Raw genomic sequence first — 24,548 nt, 5'->3', positions numbered from 1 at the left:
GATTTTAATTTTTAATTTAAAAATTTTTAAGATACTCAAAAGCTTGCGTTCATAGACCCATTTTACTCCTTGAATAATAAAAAATTTCTTAGGTACTGATGCATAATGCTTGACGCTCAGGGCACTGCTCGTTCCTGCTCTCCCAAAAGCCGGGGAACTGTATACAGGAATAAAATAAAAAGTTGTAACTAGTAAACTAAAACAGTTTACACAAAAGCGATTTCTATTGAAATTTTTGGTAATAAACTCCTGATTTTTGCCTTAAAAAGTGTGACAGCTTTTAACAAAACTTTGTGTACATTTTATTGGTTCGTTTCATGTGAGAAAAGTTTACGTTAAATATTTTCTTTTTTGTGTCACGTTCATTTCGAAGTCGTCGAAAAGGTCAAATAAAAATCGAGCTGGTAGGGAAAAAAATGAGGTACTTTTGTTCGAATGTTAGGCGATAAAGAAAGCAAGAACTTTATTCTTCTCACGATTTTATAATCACTACAAAGCCTTTTTTCCGAAAGCTATAAATGAAAGTCAGAATATCCAAGAAGTATTGAAGTGGAAATTGTTTTGTTTTACTGTATTGCTATTGTGTTACAAATTACCTACTGTATGCTGTTTAAAATGGAGATTTTAAAAATCTTTTGTAGGTGTATCTTCATTAACTTTTTCAAATTGTTTTGATTTAGCTGTTTCGTGATAAGGCAAATATAGAAAGAGGTGTTAAAATCTAAAAAAAAGTAATGTTTACAGTAGGTAGTCAACTATAAATAAAGTAATGACAGTTATAGGGTTGTTCGGAAAGTCATTTCGTTTTTTTTTTGTGGAAATGAAAGACAGTTTTCGTATAATAAACAAATACTTTATTAAATTATATATTGACCGTTCTGGTCCAACACCTTTTGCCATCTTTCTGGTAGTAGCATAATTCCACGCGCATAAAATTTTTGGTCTTTGCTGGCAAAAAACTGATCGAGGAGGTTTTTGACCTCCTCATTTGAGGTGAAGGTTTTACCGTCTAAAAAATTTTGGAGTGACCGGAACAAATAATAATCCGATGGTGCCAGGTCTGGAGAATATGGTGGGTGTAGCATTGTATCCCATTCAAGCTGGAAAAGCTTTTGGCGAGTGACCAAACTTGTGTGAGGTCTCGCGTTGTCTTGGTGAAACACTACACCTTTCCTGTTGATTAGTTCTGACCTTTTCTGTTGAACTGCATCATTCAGTTTGTCCAGCTGATGACAGTAGACTTCCGAATTAATCGTTGTGTTATCCGGTAAAAGCTCAAAAAGAACGATTCCTTTAAAATCCCACCAAACAGACAGCATCACCTTTTTTTGGTGAATATCGGCTTTGGAAATGGTTTGAGCCGGTTCATCTTTTTTGCTCCATGACCTCTTGCGTTTGACGTTGTTGTATACAACCCATTTTTCGTCCCCAGTGATGATGCGCTTCAAAAACGGATCATTTTCGTGACGTTTGAGAAGCAAATCGCAGACGTCAATGCGGCGACACAGATTTCTCTGTGTGAGAACATGGGTAACCCATACATCGAGCTTCGAGGATAATCCCAGGCCTTGCAAGTGGTCATAAACTGTTGAATTTGATAAATTTAACCTCAATCCGATCTCACGTGTTGTTATTCGCCGGTTCACATCAACTAATGCCTTTATCGCGTCTTTATCAGCTTCAACCGGCTTTCCCGAACGTGGTGCATCTTCGACATCAAAATTGCCGGATCGAAATTTAGCGAACCAGTTCTGGCACTGGCGTACTGTCAACACACCTTCTCCATACACATCAGTCAATTTCTTTCTGGCTTGAACAGCATTTTTACCCTTTCTGTAGTAAAACAGTAAGATATGTCGAAAATGCTGCTTATCGCTCTCCTTATTTAAAAGGGCACCAACCAAAAACTACTGCGTAGAATTAATTGGAATTTTTCACACACAAGCCTTGCTATATGAGCTCTCAAAGCATATAAAAATTATACGGCTCAAATGTGAAGTTGGGTGCAAAAGAATACAATTAAATCGTCTGTCGGGAAAAAACGAAATGACTTTCCGAACAACCCGATATTTACATGATGGGACCCTGGATTGGGGAGATGTGGGAAGTGGTAGAGGCGGTGGGAGAGGTAAAAGGGGTCGGAGGAGGAGTGGGCGAAGAATTATAGAAATGGAAGGAGGCGTAGAGTAGTGGGAGGAGGTGTAGTGGGGTGGGAGAAGAGGGGAAGTGTTAAAGATGGCTTTCAAGAATAGTAAAAAAGTATGAAGGTGGGGACATAGAGATAGAATCGAAGATTAACTTAATCCTACCATCATCATGTAAACTTGTTAACCAAGATGATAACAAATCTTTTTCAAAACCTATACAAACTCTGTGTAACGAAACTCTACAACAAAAACTTCCTACAACGCAGGCACTTGAGTTTGTTAATTTACCTTATAAACAGTGTACTGCTTGACTCTTTGTAAAGGGGTCATCCTCTGCTATGAAACAATATGTTACATTAATTTCAATCGTGAGCATGTCACTATCAAAAGAAGTATTTTGTAAGAGACTGATGAGGTTTTGGATTTCGTCGACCGTCACAGTTTGTGTCAAACGTTAAAAGTTTTGTTTTAAAATTTTGTTGCTTTTTTATACTTGGTTTAACGAAACCTGTGTATGGGGTGAAGTTTATGGATATCGGTAGATATTGACTGTGCCATATCGAACTAGTTTAACGGGCATCTTTCTTACTCATTCCTACAATTCTCACGAACAATTTATGCATTATTTATTATTCTCTCTCGGCTTTCTCACTCTCGGTTATTGGCAATCAAGCAAGCTTTGCCTAAAGGCTTCGAAAGTTTACTTCTAACTTCTCGTATCCTTTCGGTTGCCAAGCGGCAAACAATCAGCCTAATTTAATCAGCTTGTATCAATAATCAACCTTTCAGCTTTAAAAGCGAGTGCTCTGCGTAAAGAAAACAGTTTTTGATAGCAAATAGCAATAAGTACCTACTTTCTTTTGATTGCAGAAGTTTAATTGTAGACCATCATGACTTAATTATGTATTTTAGATTTTGTATACTGAAAACGATATTCCTGGGTTAGAAACATTTTATGCATATTTATAAAATTCTCAGGATGGAAAGAGCAGTAGATATATAAAATAGAGGTTAACGCAAGGTCGAATCGCTTTCAATAATGAAGATTCAAATTGGGTTAGGTACTGGTTGGGATAGGTTGAGGTAGTTCTAATTTTTAACCTCCATCCCATGCGTATCAAAGCTCATATGCACACTTTCAACGAGGATGTATTCTTGCCATCCTCTGCTATAGGGGTCCACTCTTAAATTGAATCATTGTCAAAATATGGTTTTTCCGGCCTTGAATCAATAATATCTGATTTGAGAATTTTAAAATTCCGAGTAACAAACAACTCAGAGATGAAGGTGAATTTGTGATTGTAAGATTAAAAAACCTTCACGCCTACGGTGCTATTGATGTGGAAATTTGGAAGAATATGAGTGGAAGATATGACAACTAATATAAATATAAAGAAACAAAATTGACTTTTCTTGTTTCAAGAATAAATATAAGGATCTTAATTAGGAACAATTAATTATTCCTTAATCAAGAATAAAATTAATTTTAATTTGGAAATAAGTGTCGAAATAATTGAATCATGAAGGCTTCTGTTTCAAAATTGTTCCTTTCGTAGATTTAAATTTAATAATATTTAATGAAATTTTCAAATTTAGGTGCGGTAAATGATTAAAAATGCGGTTCTATTTTAAGGTAAATGATTACTGTCACTACAACTTTATCATTTCTGACATATAAATAGGTTTTTCTGACTAATATGACCTGTCCCGTTTATATAAATGTATATACTTGCCTATTAGAAATCTGTGTTAGCTAAGCTAATTTCTGTGTCAATTATATGCCAAATGCTGAAAAATGTTTTTAAAGGGAATCTGTCCTTTTGGCTTCAATTCAAATGCTTGGATAAATTAATTGTGCTGAAAAAAGCCTCTTAAATAAAATAATCGTGACAAAATGGCACTCATATCTGTCATAAAAGTAAACACATAAAATACAACTCATTATAAGAATAAATTGCATTACATAAAAAACCTGGTACGAGTTCATTGGCTTTTCAAAATTATTTCTTCTTAATTAAAAATAAAATTATTGAGAGATTACGTTTACGCCATCGGCGTAGTTTGAAGATTGGACTTCTTATCCTTAGTCTTCATGCTTATTGGCTATGTATATTGTACATGCATGAATAGTAAATTATAAATTTAAACTCTATATGCTTTTGGAGCTATTGTTGCAATAGTTTCTCTTTTAATTTCAAATTTATTGCCGATAAAGGACGCTCCACATAGTATATTGGTATACAAACAACAGGTAATATTTTATTATTAGTTAAAACTTTTGGCTAGTTATTTTATATACAGAGTCCCAAGCAAACGCCTTTCCTCAATAACTCCGTTACACTTGAAGATATCAAAGAAAGTTTCTAGTAAGAGTGGTAGGAAATAAGTACTTTCATATTCTACAATTATTTTCGATTATACAGAGCCTTCAATCTTACTTCATTTTTTCTCCATTTATTATTGCATTTTTAGATTCCTCCATTCCATTTCCATAAAATTTCCGTTAAATCAATTAAAAGGCAGTGCTCTGCGCTATTTTGAATATCTCCGAAACGAAAGCACACAGAACTGTGGTATTTTCACAGATACATTGTGGAAGAAATGACCTCCTATTTGCACTTTTAACGCATACATGTTGTTTTTAAATTCATTGAAATTTACCACTTCCTAAATAAATTGTTTTGAACTGGCAGAACAATTTTCTTTTAATGGAATGCCATATTTTTTGTCAAATGACATTAATAAAAAAGTTTAATTTTCATCAATCGACTACATTTTCTTAAAAAGTATTAGCCATAGATAGTAACAACTTTACATTGGACGAAAGGAAATAAAATTTTGCACATGACGAACTGACAAAAAATATGGCCGTTTAAAAAAAATAGTTATGCCAGTTCGAAACAACTTATTTTGGAAGTGGTAAATTGGTAAATTTCAATGAATTTAAAAACAACATGTTTGCGCTAATAGTGGAAATAATAGGCCATTTCTTTCAGAAGCTATAGCACAAAAAATAGCACACTTCTATGTTCTTCTTCTTCAGAGATATTCAAAATGGTGCAGAGCACTGCCTATTAATTGGTTTAACGGAAATTTTATGGAAATGGAATGGAGGAATCTAAAAATGCAATAATAAATGGAGAAAAAATGAAGTTAGATTGCCCCTAGAAAAAATGGAATACTCTGTATAATCGAAAATAATTGTAAAATGTGGAGGTACAGGCCTGACGCTGGAAGCTGGCGGAAATTTTAAAATGGCGTGGATGCGCGGTGGCAAAAGTAGGCAGTTTTAGGTATAAAGATTGCAGCCCTCATTCTTCAGTATTTCTATCAGGGGCGTAGATTAAATCTTTAAAAATAGGGATCAGTGAGCAAGTAATAGACAGAGAAACAGAAGAATTAATTGTTGATATTGGTGACAGTAATAGAGATTCCCATGATGATGAGGGTGAATGTGAAAACTAACTATAAAACAGAAGCAATAGGTTAACTTTTTCTTTTTGATAAGTCATGGTTTTACATTATTTTCTAGTACGCTACTGTTCTATCTGTATTAATACTATAATTTACGCCAACTGAAAGCTTATTTGTGTATCGGTTCCAAGTGACTTACCCAATAGGTCATAAATGGGCAAGTACCGCTCGCTTCGTTAGACCTGTACTTATTTGGTACTACTGTTATTAGAATTTTTTTTTTAACTTGAAGTGCGAAGGAGTTACTGAAGAAATGCGCTTGCTTGGGACACCCTGTATAAAATCGTCTACAGTAACTAAAATTTTAGTTGAGGTGGAAAAAAATGATTTTTCAAGAAGTCATGAATAATATCATCGATCAAATTTTATTCGGCCGGTTGAGTTGAAAAGCTAACATCAATATCAGATTTTGAGAGGAATAACGAACTCGGTTTCAAGATTGGTTTGAAATATTGAGCCATAAGTCATTATTCGTTTAGTATGAAAGTGTTTTAGCAAAAGCGAAGTTTCAGTCACGAGATAACATTGTTTTTTATGGGTGCTTGGCTGCTTTGCGGAAGTCGATAAGTGGGAAAGCTTTTAGATTAAAACGAAAATCAAGGAAGTTGGCGAAACGGAGATACAATTAAAGTTTCCTTCTCTTCGCGGAAATGAGAAAGTCAAGGAGGGGGAAAATTTGGCAGCTGCAATGATTTAATTTACTGGCCGTGTCAACTTTTAAAATACAATGCAAAACCGTTGTAGATTGATTCCATTTTTTTCTTTATTGATATTGATATGAGTAAAAATCTGAGACAAACTGAAGTTATAAATAAATAATTTTATTGTTCCAGAACCTATTCTCTGACGTTTTGTGATTAAAAATATAATATTAAGACTAATATGTTACAAAAAGCAAATTGTGAATTGAATCACACTGGGAAAACCAAAAGAATTTTTCATATAAGAATTCGTGAACATAAAAATAACCATAGCGAACAAACGTCATTCATTTATTCTTATAAAACCACGTTGTATAATCACAGCAACTATAGAGAATAGACTACAAGATTGGAATTCTTAACGTTACGTATTTTAAACCTAATTTTAAAAAATATAACATAAAAAAATGATTGTTGAAAAGCTAACACCGACATTTCGGCTCTATATAGGAATTTATCAAGGAATCAATCATATTTTTAAGCAATAAAATTTTTTAAATATCTTACCTACTAGGTAGGCTTATTAGAGTTCAAAGGCCATTAATTCTTGTGTGGAGTGCAACTTAGAGTTAGCTAGGTACATTATTTTATAATAAAGTGACTTTAATTAAACAAAACTAATAAAAACAAAATAATAAATAATATAAATAATAAACTACAGAATTAATAAAACTAAATAAACAAAAAGTTTTTACAAAAACCTATTTATTAAAAAGTATCTGCTACAGTGCATACGTATATTATAATTGTTGGTTAATTAGTTTAACTTAACTTAAGTATATATTGTTAATTTGCTTATATTTATTGTAGGTATGTACATTAAAATAGTTAATACGACTAATTGTTATAAGTTATTTCCTAAATCCAAACGAGAGTTCATAGCTTTATTCATCATGTAATAATATGAAATAATAATAACTCGAGTTTCGCAAGATGCCTTTGTTTACAAATGCGTTTCAGAGAATGCCTCTTTTTACCCTAATACAGCCGCGCTACTTGGTACCTCGAAGGATAGGGTACCATAAAGCTATTGTTCGAGCATCGTCTGTTTATCTATACTGATTTTCATCAATCATTAGTTAATCATAACTTAGGGTCGTCAGTCCTAAGACTGGTTGGACACGCACCTCCACTCTTTCCTATTCTGAGATAATCTTCGTATTTCCCTAAAACTAGAACAACCCACATCCTTGACTATTTCTGAACAGTAATCTAATCTAGGTCTTGGTATTGGTCTTCGCCTTGGTCCTGTTCTTGCTTATTAGGTTTTGATGTTGGTCTTGTTCTTGTGTTAAGTTTTAGTCTTGCTCGAAAAAATATTAGTTTGTCTCTATCGTTGAACCATGTGCTACCTTCAGATATAGGAACAAAGAACACTTACTCCGAAAATATTCTTGTAGATCCATTTTTCAAAAATTGTCAAATTTCTTTTTTTTATGTTTAGTATTAAAATCTAATAAAGCAAATTGAAAATTTCAAATACAAAAAATGTTTTTGTTCCAAGGAAAGAATATATTAAAATTGCATGAAATAGTTTAATTCATAAGTCCACCGGAAGTAATAATTTTACGTTTAGTCTTGCGTATTTGGTCTTGGTTTTAGTCTTGGTCTGACATTTTCGCAAGACCAAAACCAAGACCAACTTTCCTCATTGCTAGTCCGCCTCTACTCCTCTTAACTCTTTGTTTCTGCTTCTAATATGTCTCTAATTAGTTCTTCATGCATGAGAAGGTGTCCTACCAACCTACATCACTTTTTTCTTATAGACTTCCATAGTGATCTCTGTTCTCCTACTCTTTCTAATATTTCTTCATTTTTAACCCTTTCTTAATAATTACACATAATTTTGAACGTTTCCAACCTTTTATCTTTGTGTATCTAAAGCATTAATTTTTTACGTCTCCTTAATGAACAACGTAATTAATTGTACAGTAGTACTCACTTAGAAATAAGTAGGACATCTATTTGAAGAGCGTTCAGTCCAATAAGCAATAAAATTGAGTAGGTACAGTGATGTATGGATCCAAACTGTGTAAGGAACAATAAATGGTCAGTTGGAGTTGGTAGTTCAATTCGAAGGCGATAAGATCTTTTCGTCAGTGTGAAAATCAATTTTCAATCTAGTTTACATTTATATAGCACGCGATTTATTATCTCGGCTAATTCTAAATGGAATAGATTAGACTGTTGTATTAATACCGGATATTCGAGAATAGTGGAAAATGGGACAAGCCACGTGTAATAAAATTAAATTAATTCTCCATGCTACTCTCCCAACTTTCGATGCTGTTATTTACCATAGTAGCTATGACGAAAACGTTTCGTATATATCTGTCTAGTTAAATGTTAGAATTGGATCGTTGTTTTCGACAAACAAAAGCAAAAGCAATTACAGATACGAGTAGTAAATATGTTATTATGAAAAATTCATTAAACTTCAAACAAATATTTGAAAGAATTTTTTAAAACACACTTTTTATTTGTTTCTTGAAAACTTGATATATTGTTATATTTTGGAGAAAATAAATTGGTCCAATATCGACTACATGATATATAGGCACTAGTTTACACACGTCTTAAATAGTTTACAATTTATGAGTAAGTTTTATTTGAAGCACCTTTTATAGTTTACTAGCAGCGAAACCCGGCGTTGCTCGGGTTAAAATATAAATATACATTTCTATCTTAGATACCACCCTCTACCTTTATAAAATTTCTTAATAATAGTAGACTGTTCTAGAATATTCTAGAATATTTGGACAAAATCTAGAAAATTCTAGAAAGCTTTGATAATTAATTGCGGACATTTGTAACTTTCCAAATCATTCCAGATATTTCTAAAACTTTTTGGAACATTGCATATCGATTTTAACCGTTGCCCACAATTTGGAACTTTTTAGATCATTTCAGAAATTTTTAGAACTTTCCAAAAGGTCTCATACGTTAGAAAAGCACAGATATGTATTTTTTCACATTTCCGCCACCCACAACCACCCACGTCCACCCACCGTGACCAAACTCCCTTACTTTAGATACTATTGCGATCATAAACTGAGATGTAAGCTATCCTGTCTTTCAACTTGGATCAAACTGCACACGGTGTACAAATTTGATTAAAATCGGTGAAATAGTTTAGGAGTCCATCGCGGACAAACAACGTGACACGCAATATATATATAATTGTCTAACGATTTCGCAAAATATTAAGAGATAAGCCTTTATGGAATATACTTGCAATCCTATCATTTGGGTATTTCCTGTGAAAATTAATTATTGGACGGATGGTAATCGAATATTATGAAAGTTGATGTATTTTCGTCGTATACATATTGATGTCGTCGTGTTAAATGATGAGCTTTCGTTGACCCGTCCGTTTGTTGATGGATTTTCTGCTTTGAGTGGCCAATAATTGTGCCATTTGTGGGATAATATGCGTCACAGTTATTTGGAAACTAGCAAATCAGCTAACCACAATACCCTGTGACGGCAGCTCTTGTAATAGGACAACATCGTATTTGCATTAAGCATTGGAAACTGTCAAATTCCTGCATATCGACGAGGTGGTTTATAATCTAAATCGTGTTATCACCTCCCATGTTTGTTGGTAAGCACAGGAACAGAAGGCAAGCATCCTATTGCTGCATACCTGCCTCAACGTATGCTACTTACTGTAATCCAGTGTAAAATTTAGTATTAGAATAGGCATCCAAGCATAGAAGCATACCTATGACAAACGATAGTAGGATAGTTTAAATACATAGATAGAGCAGTAAAGGAAGGCAGTTATATCCGGCAGTACTAAATTTGCTCCTATTAGTGATAACTTAACTGAACCTGAAAAAGAATTAAGTCCAATCACTTCTAGATCAAATTCAAATTCGTTTTCAAAGGCAATATAATATTATCAAGTTAATTACTTTCCAATACTGGAAAATATAAACAAACTACCATACGTAAATATAACTACTTTTATTCTTGTCTAAATTCATGAGACACAGCCTTCACAAGTTCAGATAACATTTAATTTAGAGTCGTTAAATTTGCTGCTTACTATTTCCGTTTTTTCAGTAATCATTTCATTTCATCATCATTATAAGGTCGTCAGTCCTAAGTCTGGTTGGACACGCACCTCCACTCTTTCCTATCCTGAGCTAATCTTCGCATTTCCCTAAAACTAGAACATCCCACATTCTTAACCATTTGCGAACAATAATCTAACCTGGGTCTACCTCTATTCCTCTTATCTCCTGTTTATGTCTCTGACTAGATCTTCATGTCTCAAAAGGTGTCCTACCAACCTATGTCGTCTATTTTTTATTGACTCCCATAGAGTCGTCTGTTCTCATATTCTTTCTAATAGCTCTTCTTTTCAAATCTTCTCTATCCACGGTATCCTTATCATTCGCATGCAATACCACATTTCGAACGCTCTAACCTTTTCTTTGCCGCCGCACCCGCACCGTCCATGTTTAATGTGTATAACTGTCTATATATTTGACAACTTTTAGGCAATGTAAGAAACTGTATCAATCTGGATGTGATACATTAAAAGAACAAATTAAAATGATTTACAGGCATTTTAGAAACCACAAGGGTTAAGTTCCAAGCCTAACGTACATCTTCATAAATTTTAAATAATATTGAATTAAACTTCCTTGCATTTTGAATTCATGCATACTGTACTTGTTTTTCCCAGAAAAGCAGCAAATACTTTAACTAGAAAAACACTTCATATAAATTTGTGATTTTGTGACATTAAAGCGTTATGTTGTCAAGTGTTTACCATACTTATAGAATAGGTATAATAATGATAGTTTGTGTGCCTTCTCTCAAGATTTAACTTTAAAACGTCTAATTAAAGTATGAAACAGTGACTTAGGTATATTAACGATTTCCATTTACATTTAAATAAAAATGGCCTACCTTTAGATTCGTTTAAATGCCAATATTTCGGGCATAGGATCATAAATAGAATGTGATACTACTGACTGTCTAAACGGACGATGCAATTATCACTTTGCTGTACGGAGGAAAGTCGACTAAAGTGTAAGTCGATAAAGGACTAGTTACTCATATAGAATACATGTAGTCCAAGTGTAAGTTGAAAGTTTAACTTTCGCTGTTAATGAATTACTGCAAAAAAATTTATATCTAAAATGGCCTTGAATTTATACTTGAAATATAACTTCCCTTGTCAGAATGGACATTTAAAGTTTGAAACTGTTTATTTTAGTCCCTGTTGTATTTATCTTGTCGTATTTCAAGCACAATTGCCCAAAAAAGGTTGTAAATTTGAATTATCTTTCCCGATTTTTCTTTCCGTGCTCACTTCATTTAACTTTTTTATTGCATTATTACAATCAGGGTGCCCCAAATACCATACGAAACTTAATTACTTTTCGCCGAATCAAAAAAGCGAAGGGACCATCATAATTATAAGTTAGAAAAGAATACGAATTCTAAGGAGGGACTTCGGATTAAAGCTGGAAAATCTGATTTACAAGACAATTGCTATTATTTCTGTAGGCACAAAAAGTTTTTAGGCGCAAACAAATTAGTTGTGCCGATATCAAGTAATGAAAACTTTTTTATATTAACTGCTACCTTCTAAATTTTGAATACTTTTGCTTTTTCGTTGTTTTATGTATCTATATACAGTTTCATGGTTTTCTTTCCAAGAAATTCTTGAGAACTAAAAGTCCTTTAAAGATACATCTAACAAGTATAACCGCAGCTTACTGGGCAGTACCTATCTCAAAAGATGCCAGTCAGTGGGCGAGCTGTCCTTATTTAATGGAAAGACAGAGAGTAGGACGTACAACACTCCTCAGTCGCCTTTAAGAATTTGTGGGAATGTTTGATAGCGCTAACGGATGAATTATGAAGACAGATAAAGGGTCGATATTTGTCTGTGAAAATTACGCCTCAACATTTGTAAATGATTTAATGAAGCAACAGACAAGGTATCCTCTGATGTTTTTTTTATTTTCGTGAAAGACGGGAAATCTTCAAAAAAAATCCCAGCCGTCTGTAAGATAGTGTCGGATTCTCTCCGAGGAGGTATAGGAGGTTCGATTGTCTAATTACTTATTCAAAATTTGTGGAACATTCCTAAAGAAAACTCTTCTGCATAACAATTCTACTCTAAAATGGTATATTTCATAAGGAAGAAAGATAAGTAATGATTTTTTAGAACCATTTCAAATCTACAGGATGTTTTTTTATTACTTTCTTTTTCTGATTCTTCCGGAATATGTAAGTACCCAATGTCATGGAGAAAATATTACTCAAATACAGTTGAAAGAACTCAAAATTAAGTTCGAAGAGAATAGGAGAATAAACGTCGCATTTTGTTGTTACAATATGACCCTTATAAAAGATTCACTTATAGATTTAATACTATGGTTAAGTAAGTGCATTGCATATTTATAACAATATTTATTTTGATTAATTGTAATTATACAAGTATACTTGTGTAATTTTCCAACCAATACTTAACATCAGATAATTAGTTTGCACAGTCAAATATCGATGGGTGATTATCTATTAGCTGTGTTTTGGTTGGGGTATGCTCAAAAGGTAATTGCAGCTGACCTTTCATCCATTACTGCTGTAGATGTTCTCAAGGGATGACTCGACGTAAAAGGAAAGAGTAAAGGGATTGGTCGTTTTCGTAAGGCTTTTCCGCACGCCATATCACGTACGTGGTACCAGAATGGTCAACTAATCATTAATCTTTCTCTTATAAATGACCTCATGGTTTCAGAGGTTTTTGCACCATTTCAGGACCACCTTTCATTATATGGATAGGTCTCAAAGGAGGTTTTTAAATATCCATCCATCCAGGCAGTGGCGGATTATCCATAAGGCAACCTAGGCACGTGCCTAGGGCGCAAGGTTAGGAAGGGGCGCGTGTGGAAGTTTTTAAACTAAAAAAATAAGAAAGTACCTGCTTCCAAGAATAATTTATTTTGCAAAATATATGACAGCCAGAGGGGCGTCTGCGAGGTGCTAGTCTAGGGCGCTCTCAACATTTAGTCCGCCTCTGCCTGGAGGCCAACAAGGCATAAGACTGTGTGACAAATCGGCCGCTGCGCTGATGACTCTCCAGCTCAGTATGCAGTTTATCAGCCAACTGCCTCCGCGAGTCCGTTGTAGTAGTAGCCCCTGAATCTTATTATGCTCAGGGTTCTGATATTGGCAATCCTCTGGCGATGAGTACCCTGCTCTTTAGCATTTCCTACAAGCGCATCTAACTTATCCGAATATCATTCAGATTTCTATAGCAAAACCTCTATGCTTACTCATTAGCCGCGAATGGATTTTTGTCGGTGATTTTGATAAAAAAGTGCTGCATAGTTTAATTTCTTCATAGTGATGTTTATAGACAATATTGCTTCACGTGGGATGGAATTTTGATTTTTCTAAATAATAACTATAGGTGCGATACAAATTCACACCTCTTACATCCGAGAACTGTTTTCGGTAAATGTGTGGTGCGGAATTTTTGAAAACTTAATTGACTTCTTTAGTAAGTTTACCTGCAACCACTCGCAAAGAAGGTAACGTGCCTCATTTTGTTTTATTTCTTTTGAGTTCTTACATTTACATGGTACTACCTGTAATGTAGTAATTTAGTCTAAACAGTATGTGTAGCACTAAATTGTTTATGTTTATACTTTATTTACTTTCTCTAGCGATGTGCCCCTTCCAATGTCTTGGATGCGCGCTGACAAAATCGTAGGTAAGGAGAAAAAAGCTCATTATACTCTCGACTCTTGTTCATTAAACATACTTTTCCACACAGTACCTGCCAACAGTTTTGTTCAATCATGAACAGTAGTGCGAGTAGAAAACAAGCGTTAAAGCCTTTAATATGTCTTCAAATATAAATAAACATCTCGTTGATATTTTCAGTAGTAAATGGTACCAATAACAGCACATTTGAGCAATGCAATTGTAGTGGATAAAATGGTCAATTTTTTCATTCAGCACTGTACGGATTATACGCTCCTCGCCGGTAAAGAGTTTGGCCGAGATTTGTCTCCTTCCTTTTCTGGCCTAGTGCTGTTCTTTTCTACCTTGCGCCAGTCAAACTGAAAGTCACATCGCTACAGAAAGTAAACGAAGAATACCTTAGACGTTCGATAATCGGCAAGGTTTACATTTTCCGTCGATGTAGCTGAGTTTTTAATGCAGTGCAATATTCGGAAACATCTACGTAGCCAATTCTGGTTGCAAATTATTGTGATTATCTTTAAAATTATTTTCGCCCTTAACCACATTCTTGAACACACCATGCGATTATTTATTACATCTAATTTACACCCTCCAAAACTCCGCACTAATTTGTGTGGCTCACTGTAGATACCGATGATTGTATCCCGATTGCAGAACAAATATGATAGTGTAGGGGGAAATCGACCTAGTTCTTACTCTGGAGGTTTCGCGAGGTTCCCATTCCGCACCAACAGGCCACTACAGGACCTTCGCCTTCGCCCATGCCACCTGAAGCTTCTTTCCCTATTCTATTCTTAGTTCTAAAGTACGTTCTTCATATTTGTGCATGTGCAATGAGTTCTATCCTTCAAGAAAACCATTGTAAATTAATTATAATATAATATAATTATAATATAATTAAAAATAATATACAGTGTGGATGTGTTTTTTCGACCTCTCCTAATAGATTTACTCTCTGCATGCTTTCAATGAATCTCTAGAATATTTAGCTGTAGCAATAAACCACAACCAATCGAGTAAAATTAACTTTTCAAGGGCTAAAATGTTAAGGAAAGAAAAATCAGTGGAAATACTAAACACATTTTCATTTAGTTAAAAATTGAATAAGAATTGGGAAGAAATGTAATTAAAAGTTAATGTTGAATAAACGAGTCGGTTCAGTAGCGTGTTTTAATTGCGTCGCAGTTTTAGGTGCAATAGCATCAGTGGCATTTTCTATTTTAACTTCTTTCTTTCAATTTCAGCACTTTGACTGATCGCTGCCGACATTGGATTTCAAGTAATTTTCCGACTGAAAAGGTGTAATTCTTTTATAGCTTTAGTTCTATTCTATTACTTTGAATCTAGTCAGATGCAGATGAGGTCTGAAACGCTTTTGTTCATTTAAGAACTTCGTATTGTTACAGAAAATGACCTTTTGTCTTGAAATGGAAAAACTTTACAGATCGTAAGTACTTTAATTGCCAATTTGTTTCCATTAAAGTCGACTAGGTATATAGGCTGTTGTCTAATCTGCAATTAACTACGTTGAAAACGAGAGTCATTTACCCTATAAATTAAGAAAATCTGCGACGTACTTAAGAACTGTTTGCGACTATAAATAAGCGGAAGTGGCGGGAGAAAGTCGAAATTACTTTTATTGAAGTTATTCTTCTTTCAGTGCGCTTATACTAAAACTTTGGCATGCGACGGAAGTTGCGCGCGCAACTGTTAACGGCAGCTGTCAACTAATTAAAAACATTGTTTAGTATAATAAGTAAATGCATATATAATTATATTATTATCTATAAATTCACGGGCTTAATAATTTAGTAGGTAGAAGAAGAATATTTATCACGTGTACATAAGTTTCTATATATACATCTTTTTTAAAAATGGGTACCTACATATACATATGTTTTTTCTTCCAAACGCAACGATATTGTTTCGATTACGGCTGAAGTTTTTTAAAATATTGAACATTCTGACGCCTCTGTTTTATAGCATTTTTCTGAACATTCCCTTATCACCAGCGTTCCGAAAATAACCGCAAGTTACATATTGAAAACTTATTTTCCCCATTTGCCTATCAGTAATTTTTAGGATACACCAAGAATCAAAAATTATTTTAACGAGCTTAGCAAAAATTACTGGAATGAAATTTGATTAGACTATTTTTTATTACGAAATATAAACTGCAATTTAGAATTTGTCTTTAATGTAGTAACACACAGTAGAATAAAGTGTGAGGCCTCCTGAAAGGCTGGGACCTTTCATGGGACACATCGTAAGCATATTGCTATTATATTTTCCATGGAACTGTAAAATATCTGTTGATATATTTCAATATTATCAGTATTTATTGAAAAATATGCAAATTTATTAAGAAATTATCTGCTACAAACGACATCTGTTAAAAAGCTGAAATACTAGATATTTATATCTTAGATTTCAGCATTGCGGATGTATATCATAACTTGTAAAAATTCCGTGAGTTGAATTCCTTGATAGATATATGAGCGATGGCAAACTATTCACTTGATTTTTTAAACTTATTACCTTTCCTGGGAGGTCATTTAAACTTTACGGTAACAATAGAGAAAACGATAAAGAAAGGAAGGAGCGCGTACATGGGATTTGTAGATTTAGAAAAAACTTTTGACAATGTCAAATGGGACAAGATGCTAGATATACTTAAAAATGTAGAAATAAGTTACAGAGATAAGTATGATAAAGGGCAATAGGTATTTATAGAGCTGGGGCAGCGACGTAGAGAAATAAATATTAGAAAGGATGTCAGACAAGGATGTACACTGTCACCGCTACTTTTAATCTATACATCGAAGACGCCATCAACATCATAAAAGACAGTACAACTGTAGAGATAGATACAGAGGGGCAAAGGATTTGCGGATGATATAGCAGTATTAGCATCTAGTAAGGAAGAGTTAGAGAAAGCTTTAAATAAAACAGAAGCGATATTGACAAAACAGTATTCTATGAAAATAAATAAAAGTAAAACAAGAATACTGGTTGAATAAAATAATTCGAAGTGGTCTGTATTCCGTCAAAACTAATAAAATATAGGTATCTATTAGAAGAGAATAGAGGACTCTATGGAAGTCAATAAAAAATAGGCGAAATAGGTTAGTAGGACACCTTCTCATGCATGAAGGTCCAGACAGAAACAGGAGTTAAGAAGAGTAGAGGTAGACCTAGATTAAATTAATGTTCGCAAAAAGTTAAGGATGTGAATTGTTTTAGTTTTAGGGAAACGCGAATATTAGCTCAGGATAGGAAAGTGTGGAGGTGCGTGTCCAACCAGTCTTAGAACTGACGACCTTATGATGATAATGATGATGATGAATATTATATTTCAAACAATTACCGGTAGTTTAATAATTTAAAATAAAAATAATAAAAAAATATTTGCTTACATACGTAAAAATGGTATAAAATACAGTTTTAGCGTCTCTAGTTTTCCACTTGTGTGTTATATTTCACAAGCGGCGGTTCTATCTCTTTTATGATTGAAGTTTCTCATAACCGACCGATGGCGTTCCTATATAAGATATGAAATGTTACAAATTGGTAGGTGGTTTTACTGGTTTCGGTTGTAATAAAATATATGTTTTTCTTGATCCCTGCAAATTCATTCAACAATTTAATGTTTGATGTACCATATGGATTTCTTACAAATTTCTGTTTTCTGCCTTCAAATCTGCGTAAAAGTGTTGTTTAGTTGGAATCTTCTATAATATTGTAATGTTCGTGGGTTTAACAAATTAAATTTTAAGAAGAAAACTATTTATTTACACTAATTATTATTGAAGGACTTAAAAACACTATTAACTTATTACTAAACTTAGGTAGTTGTTCTATTTATTTACACTACTGTTACTATTTCACTTCTATCACTTTCAATTTATCTCTTGATTCACCTCTGCAACGGTCAATTTATTTCTACTCCACTTCGGCGAACGTCTCTTCCTTTTTATACTCCCTTGCCTCCTTTCGGGAACGTTCTCCAGTCGTCCAGAGAAGTCTCGTTTTCTTTGAACGGTTTAATTGTTTTCCCGGAACGCACATGAAGAAAAGCGCCCGCGGCTAGTCGGCGAATCGATAAGCCGCTCACACACACGTATGCCCGATCGCACATAATCACGCTCGCGGACGCTACAATATTTTTTATTCACTAAGCGTATACTACTGTTTAACAAACAACAAATATTAAATAGTAAAGGATGGTTTCCGAAAATACGCACCTGTGTGGGTTTTACTGGCGATGAAATATTTATTATCTTTGGATGATATCTAGACCAAGGGGACCATTAATATTAACCCTTATACACGTGAATAACAAACTAATGTTTAGAAAGTTGTACGTTTCTTAGGATTCTCCCACTCAGAATCTTCTGTTAAGAAATAAATGTCGCATAGCAAAAGTGAATCAATGTCTTACGTACATTGAAACTAAATTATTATCGTAATAACGCCCTAATGAAGCACGCAAGCTGGCCATAAGGGCGTGTACTTACTGTAAAAGCCGACCATATTTACCGTCCAAAAAAAGAAAACGAGAATTACAGTGCAGTTGGATGGTTATTCATTCGTTAGTGTTTTACTAATTTAATGACCAGGGGTTGTAAAACGCGAATGATTGCTGGGGTTAATTTTCCTTTAAGCACTGTTTCGTGCTCCACATGAGTACATACTGATCACGATCAGCTGCATTTCTTATAATTTACAGTTAAAAATTTACTGCACGAACATCGGAATTGTCAACATTTCCACTACAACACATTGAGATCAAGCATGATAAAGAACGAAAGCGGATAATTTCCTAGCGATGTACGAGAACGATACCTTTAATTTAATATCTAATGGATTTTGTATTGGTTCCATGTGAAACATTATTTAAATAGATAAATAAAATAAGATATTTTCTTTTAACGTTTACTACAATTTTTCTGATATTAAACATTTGTCAAGTCTATTGATACATGCTGTAATGATAATTACATAAAAATAAGAACTGATCTCACAAGAAGAAGATCAAGATAAAGACGTATTGTCGAAAAGAAAGACCAAGACCATCACAAAGAATATTGTCGCGTAATATAAACACCTACCTTTCGAATTCTACCTAATTTAATTTTCTAATTAATTTTCAACCAACAGCACAATGAATAATTATTTATTACCTATGTTTTTACCATATCGGCCATTGATGTGCTTCTTCGTTCTTCTTATTTTGGATTCTACCGTCTCATAACTAGAACAGTTTTTCTTTTGTTTTTTTTTCAAAAGACACCCCTTGATGCACTCAAGCGCGTTACGGTTACAACAGGGAGATCAACCCAGACGTTTTACAGGGAAGGTTCTATGAAAATCGTTGGGAAGAGAAAGCGGATCCAGTATGGGAGATGAAACGGAAATGCAGGCTAGGGAAGTGAAGATGGACCAGTTTCTTTCAGAATTTGGGTGTTTCTTACCTGCGCAAAATAGGTTGAACAGAAGGGGTGACAACTTCGAGTTTTGGATACCGGTCATGACGGGTAAGCTTGGAGATGAGATCGTCGTGCCAAGGTTTGCTGGATGCCAAGCAGTAGCATGAAAGTGTGACGGCGCTTGTTTAAATTATTGAAAGTGTGCTGGGAAACGCGGAGAAGTTTATAGCCGGTGTCCTACTGTGCCTGCGGAAATCATGTTGAAATAGGAGAGGTGGCTGTTTCTCTCCACAATGGCTTATTTACAGACCAGACGGAAGTGGTGGAGTCGCATGATAGGGTTTGTAATGTTGAGGAGTGCAGTTCTGTGTTTTGGTGACAGGACTTTTAGGTTCGTCCGATAGGAATTCCAACTGCGCAGAGGGTTTTCAACTTTCAGAAATCGTATAGAAAGGGAGATTTCGCGGAGGGGGGCATGTGTTTAAAGTCGGAGACGGAGGGGTTGAAATTTTGGGAGGCAGCTTTAGCTTGTTCATGAAAGTCGGCAAGATTCACAGCGCTGAGTAGTGGGCATCACCGAAGCCAGAGAGAGTCTGCGAAAATTACAGATTTTTCCTCATCTGAAGTATATAGAGAGCCGTTTGTTTTAGTAACGGGAGATGGGGAGGCTGTTTCGGAGCTAGCGGTTCACTTTCCAAGTGCTTTCGAAGTGTTTTTCTGTCTGAGCGATGTATTTGTCGAAAGAGGGGCTGCCTTCAATGAGGAGAGTGTTATCGTTGGAGGGCGTTTAGCTTGGCACGGTGTGCAGGATTGCGATATACAGCGGGTTTTTTTGTTAACGAGGGCAAGAATGTCTGCGGTGAGGGTTGTGCAGATTTTGATGAGATTCACAGCTTCGTCTAGTTCCGCTATTGTGCGAATTGGAGGGCACTCGTAGGAGGATTTTGTAATCGTCGGAATAAGTGACATTTTTTGAGAGGAAGATGTTGTAAATCTCAGGAAGTTGATTGTGGGGGGCAAGGTGGTACGTAAAATCTGGAAGGGGGGTTTTCGACTGTGAGGACTTGTTCTAGAAAGATTCTTTTTAAGAATCTATGTTGTAGAGAATTCTGGCCTTTTTTATTAGAGCAAACTCGGCCACCCCTGACCTTAGTTCACTGATGGTAGGTTGCCTACATGTGACGGTATATTAATATAGTCTTGCTCTTTCTTTTCCTCATCACTTACTTTATGTACAAATGAGAAAAAGAATGCAACCTTGCCCATATGTGTATCCCAACGGAAAGTTACTTTAACATTGTGTAATTATCGGTGTTGATAAGCAGTTATAGTATTTTTAATGCTCTATAAATTCAGTTTCTGCACAAAACATTCTGTTTATGGTCCATTCAAATGATGTAGGATGGGCTTAATTTGAAAGCCACATTTGCTATGTTTTCAGTTCCTGAAATTTTTGAACATTCAATCTGAAAACATTTAAAAGGGGAAAACCTTTTATGTTTTCGATTGTATCATTTGCTCTAGTGGTTTTTATATGGAAATGGTACAAAAGTGCACCTTTGGACTTTTCATACAAATTCTTTCAGTGTAAAAGGCGCACATATTTGATTTTCAATACCATTAAAACCTCCCTCGGAGGCAAATACGAAATTCTTGTTCACGGGTCATTCAGGTTGCGTCTGCTAAAAGTACGTTTGAATTTTATGAATGCAAGCATACAGTGTTGTACCTAATGTACATATACATATATGAAGCAGGATATTAACAAAATACGTTTCCACTTTACGGCAGACCTCATCTTTTTGAATACCAGAGTTAAGGGACTTAATAGCTTCACTTCAAAATGTAGTTTCGCTATACATTTGAATTAAACTTGATAATTTTCTTGGTAAAATGTACTAGCGTTATTTCGAAAATTCATTTACTAGCTTCGAAATAGTAGAGTAGACTTGATTTGTTGTAAGTTCTGGTTTCATTTAAACATATAAAGACGATTGACTAAAGCTAGATCCACACTATAAGGTCGATCACGGCTCGATCTCGATCTGGTAAAATCTAATCATGTTCACATTGGACAATCTGACTCAGTACGATTGTCTTGAACCGTCAATAATCGAAGTCGGATGTATTTGGCTCATAATTAATAATAAAATAAACCTTACGTATTAAACATCTTGTAATGTAATGTAACAAGACAATATTATCAATGCAAGAAAAAAACATGAAATAAGGAGAGAAATGTGGAGGGAGAATACTACACCCTCTATCGTCATTTAATTCATGACGAAGAAAAATTTAACGCGACTGTCACTTCAAAGGGTAATAGCTGACTGAACCGGGAACAAAAGAGCACTCATACTATCGATACATGTCGTGACAAGTTCGATATCACTCAAATTTCTTCAAGACTGGTCGCGACTGGAATGGAATTCGACCGGAACTTGACTTTTGTTAGGAATGGTATGAATGCACACATTGTTTCTTATTTGATAATATTTTACCAGACCGAAATCTATCCGCGAACACAACCGTGATCGACCTTATAGTGCGGATCCAGCCTAACAGGTAGCAAATTATTTTGAGATATTAAATGAATGTAAATAAAATATTGAAGGGGATAGAAACAAGAAATAGCGGAAATGAAGTCAACAGATACTCCACTGATTACAAAGTAATATTAAAAGCCTTTTATATTTGTTTTGTAGCTTTTGAGCTTTTAATTTCGTTTATAATTTATAAGAACAGCAGCAATATAAAATATTCAGCTTTTAATCAAGGTAGTATCTATATAAAGTAAAGTAAACAATAACAATGACCTTTTGTACTTTTCTCTAATTCTAAATCTAATTGTTTCCATTATTTTAGGTACTTAATCAAAAATCAATTAAACAATAACAAAGTAGAAATTAGAGGCTGTGGTAAATGGCTAACTAAAAAATAAAAGAGAGACTCATTCAAACTACTACTACAAATTGATTATTGCGGACATGAATTTAGCCCACTTTTTAATGTGGGCATTATCAACGTGAGACTTTTTTTATTTTTTAATTAAAGAATAACAGTTGTGCTTCAGAAAAATGTTACGTGTGTGATGAGTTGTGGGTAAATAAGTAAATTCATTAACGATATCGTTCATTAATACATTATTAACGAGCAGTATTTTGTAATCTACCTTAAGAATTGACGGACATATTAACTATATGCATGTTTTCCTGAAGAAGGAAATTCAGATAACGTAGCCTCTTGAACACATGTTTCGGTAGATATACTTATATAATATGCTATGCTATTAACATTGGGTATATTCTAGTAATGTTGATGACAACTACAAACCTAACATAAATTAAAAATTAATTCAGATAACTACCTCAAGACTCCAAATCGCTGAAATTTTTTATTTACTTTCCTGTGTTTTTTGTTCCAAAAATAATGCTGACGTATTCTTTATACAAACTGGAGCCTAATATTTTGAGTCATTTGAAAAGTACCCTCAGGACCTTGTGTACTACTTAAAATAAAGCCTTTATAAGACAGGCAGGATTTATTATTGCTCTTAATGAGCTTCAACAAAACAAGGGAGCTTAAGAAAGAGAACAAAAAATTTCGACTGTATGATTAAATATTTGCCTCAGATATAAAAAAATGTAGGATAATGATGAAATCTGATTTTTATTTATTTATTGATTATCAACAAATAAGTAACAATAGTTTTTAAGTAAATCGTTATATTTTAAATTAGAAAAAGTTTTATCCTACACTAGTGTTTATAATAATTAAGACACTACGCAGTTACTTTAGTTTCTTTAAATTTTAAATGCATATTGGTAATTCTAAAGAAATAATAAGTTACCTAAAAATGTTAATTTTAAATCGAACTTAAAATTAATTTACACAGATTCTAATAAATATTAGAAGCAAATTGTCTATTCTAACTGAAATATGCCGCGTCGAAAGGCGTTCTGACGATAATTAAGATTAAAATATACAACCAGAAAGGTTTATTTGAGAGCAGCCCTAATTTAAATTAGTAAAAGACTTCTGCCGATGCGCGATGTTTTAGTTAAATCATTAAACGAAAATGCAAATTCTGTTCCCGAAACAACTTTATTATTTTATCGTGATGGGTTTACCGTCCGCAGATAATTACAGTAAAAAAACTCATTTTAAATGTTCCATTCTCTAAGTCTTTGTTGTTATATTTCTTTGGAATTGGTTATTTTATTATTTGATTGCGAGTTTGTATCGTAAGGAAATTAGTGGAATATTTTTATACAAGCACTAGACACAGCAAATAATAACAGTAGGCTACGATATAGGTATATTCCAAATCTTTATCAATATTTATCAGTTATCTGCCATTCTGGTAAACTAATTTAACTGTAGATGGCGCGCGATATATTTATTAAGGGAGGTAGGCAACGAGCGCATAAATTAGTTTGTTAGCAAAATAAAAACATCAGTTTTTCGTGAACAGTAATTCTATTTCCTCTATATAAAGGAATTCCGACGCGCTTTAACGTAAAAGCAATCAGTGTACCTGACATTTTGATGAATGGATATTTCCTTACCCGTTATCCTTAAGGATCATTTTTATCTTTTCAGGATTCGCCTTATGACCGTGCTGAAATATTCGTGGTTACATGACCATCTATCGTTAAGACGTCGTCAACTGTCACAACTGACATGGGGTCGTTCTCGGAAAGGTAAGTCTAACATTTCGTTGACTTTGCAATTGTAATTTCATATTAGTGCAAACGTATAATATGTTCATGTTTTAAAATAGAAAAATTTATTTATTGGGATCCGTCAAATGGGCATACACCATCTGGTGGCAAAATTTATAACTCGAAGGAGGGAAATATTTACATAGGAACTGTGCACGCAAATTGTAAAATTGTTTATTAAAATAATAAAACACGTTAAAAAAGTAAAAATTGTTTTGATGATGGAGTCGACGAAGTTTTCTTCTAAAGTTATATCAAATAAAAAGTTAATATGTTCAGTGAAAAGCTGCAATAGCACTTCAGACATAGATCTTCACTCTTCACCTACATTAA

General features: G+C 34.1%; 1 protein-coding gene across 3 annotated transcripts in view; it reads left to right on the top strand.

The window, feature by feature from the left end:
- LOC108738820 (octopamine receptor Oamb) overlaps nucleotides 1–24,548 on the top strand; it is a 404,007-nt gene that overhangs the window by 33,375 nt on the left and 346,084 nt on the right. For all 3 annotated transcript variants that reach the window (XR_001938040.1, XR_001938039.1, XM_018472408.1), the window contains exon 2: nucleotides 24,094–24,194. The gene's annotated coding sequence lies outside the window, so the exon portion shown is untranslated. The remainder of the gene's footprint in view (nucleotides 1–24,093; nucleotides 24,195–24,548) is intronic.

The sequence above is a fragment of the Agrilus planipennis genome, unplaced genomic scaffold, assembly GCF_000699045.2.
Source record: "Agrilus planipennis isolate EAB-ADULT unplaced genomic scaffold, Apla_2.0 scaffold133, whole genome shotgun sequence".
In the NCBI taxonomy this organism is placed as follows: Eukaryota; Metazoa; Arthropoda; class Insecta; order Coleoptera; family Buprestidae; genus Agrilus; species Agrilus planipennis.
The sequence above is the reverse complement of the archived record's forward strand: the minus strand, read 5'-3'. Positions and strand labels throughout refer to the sequence as shown.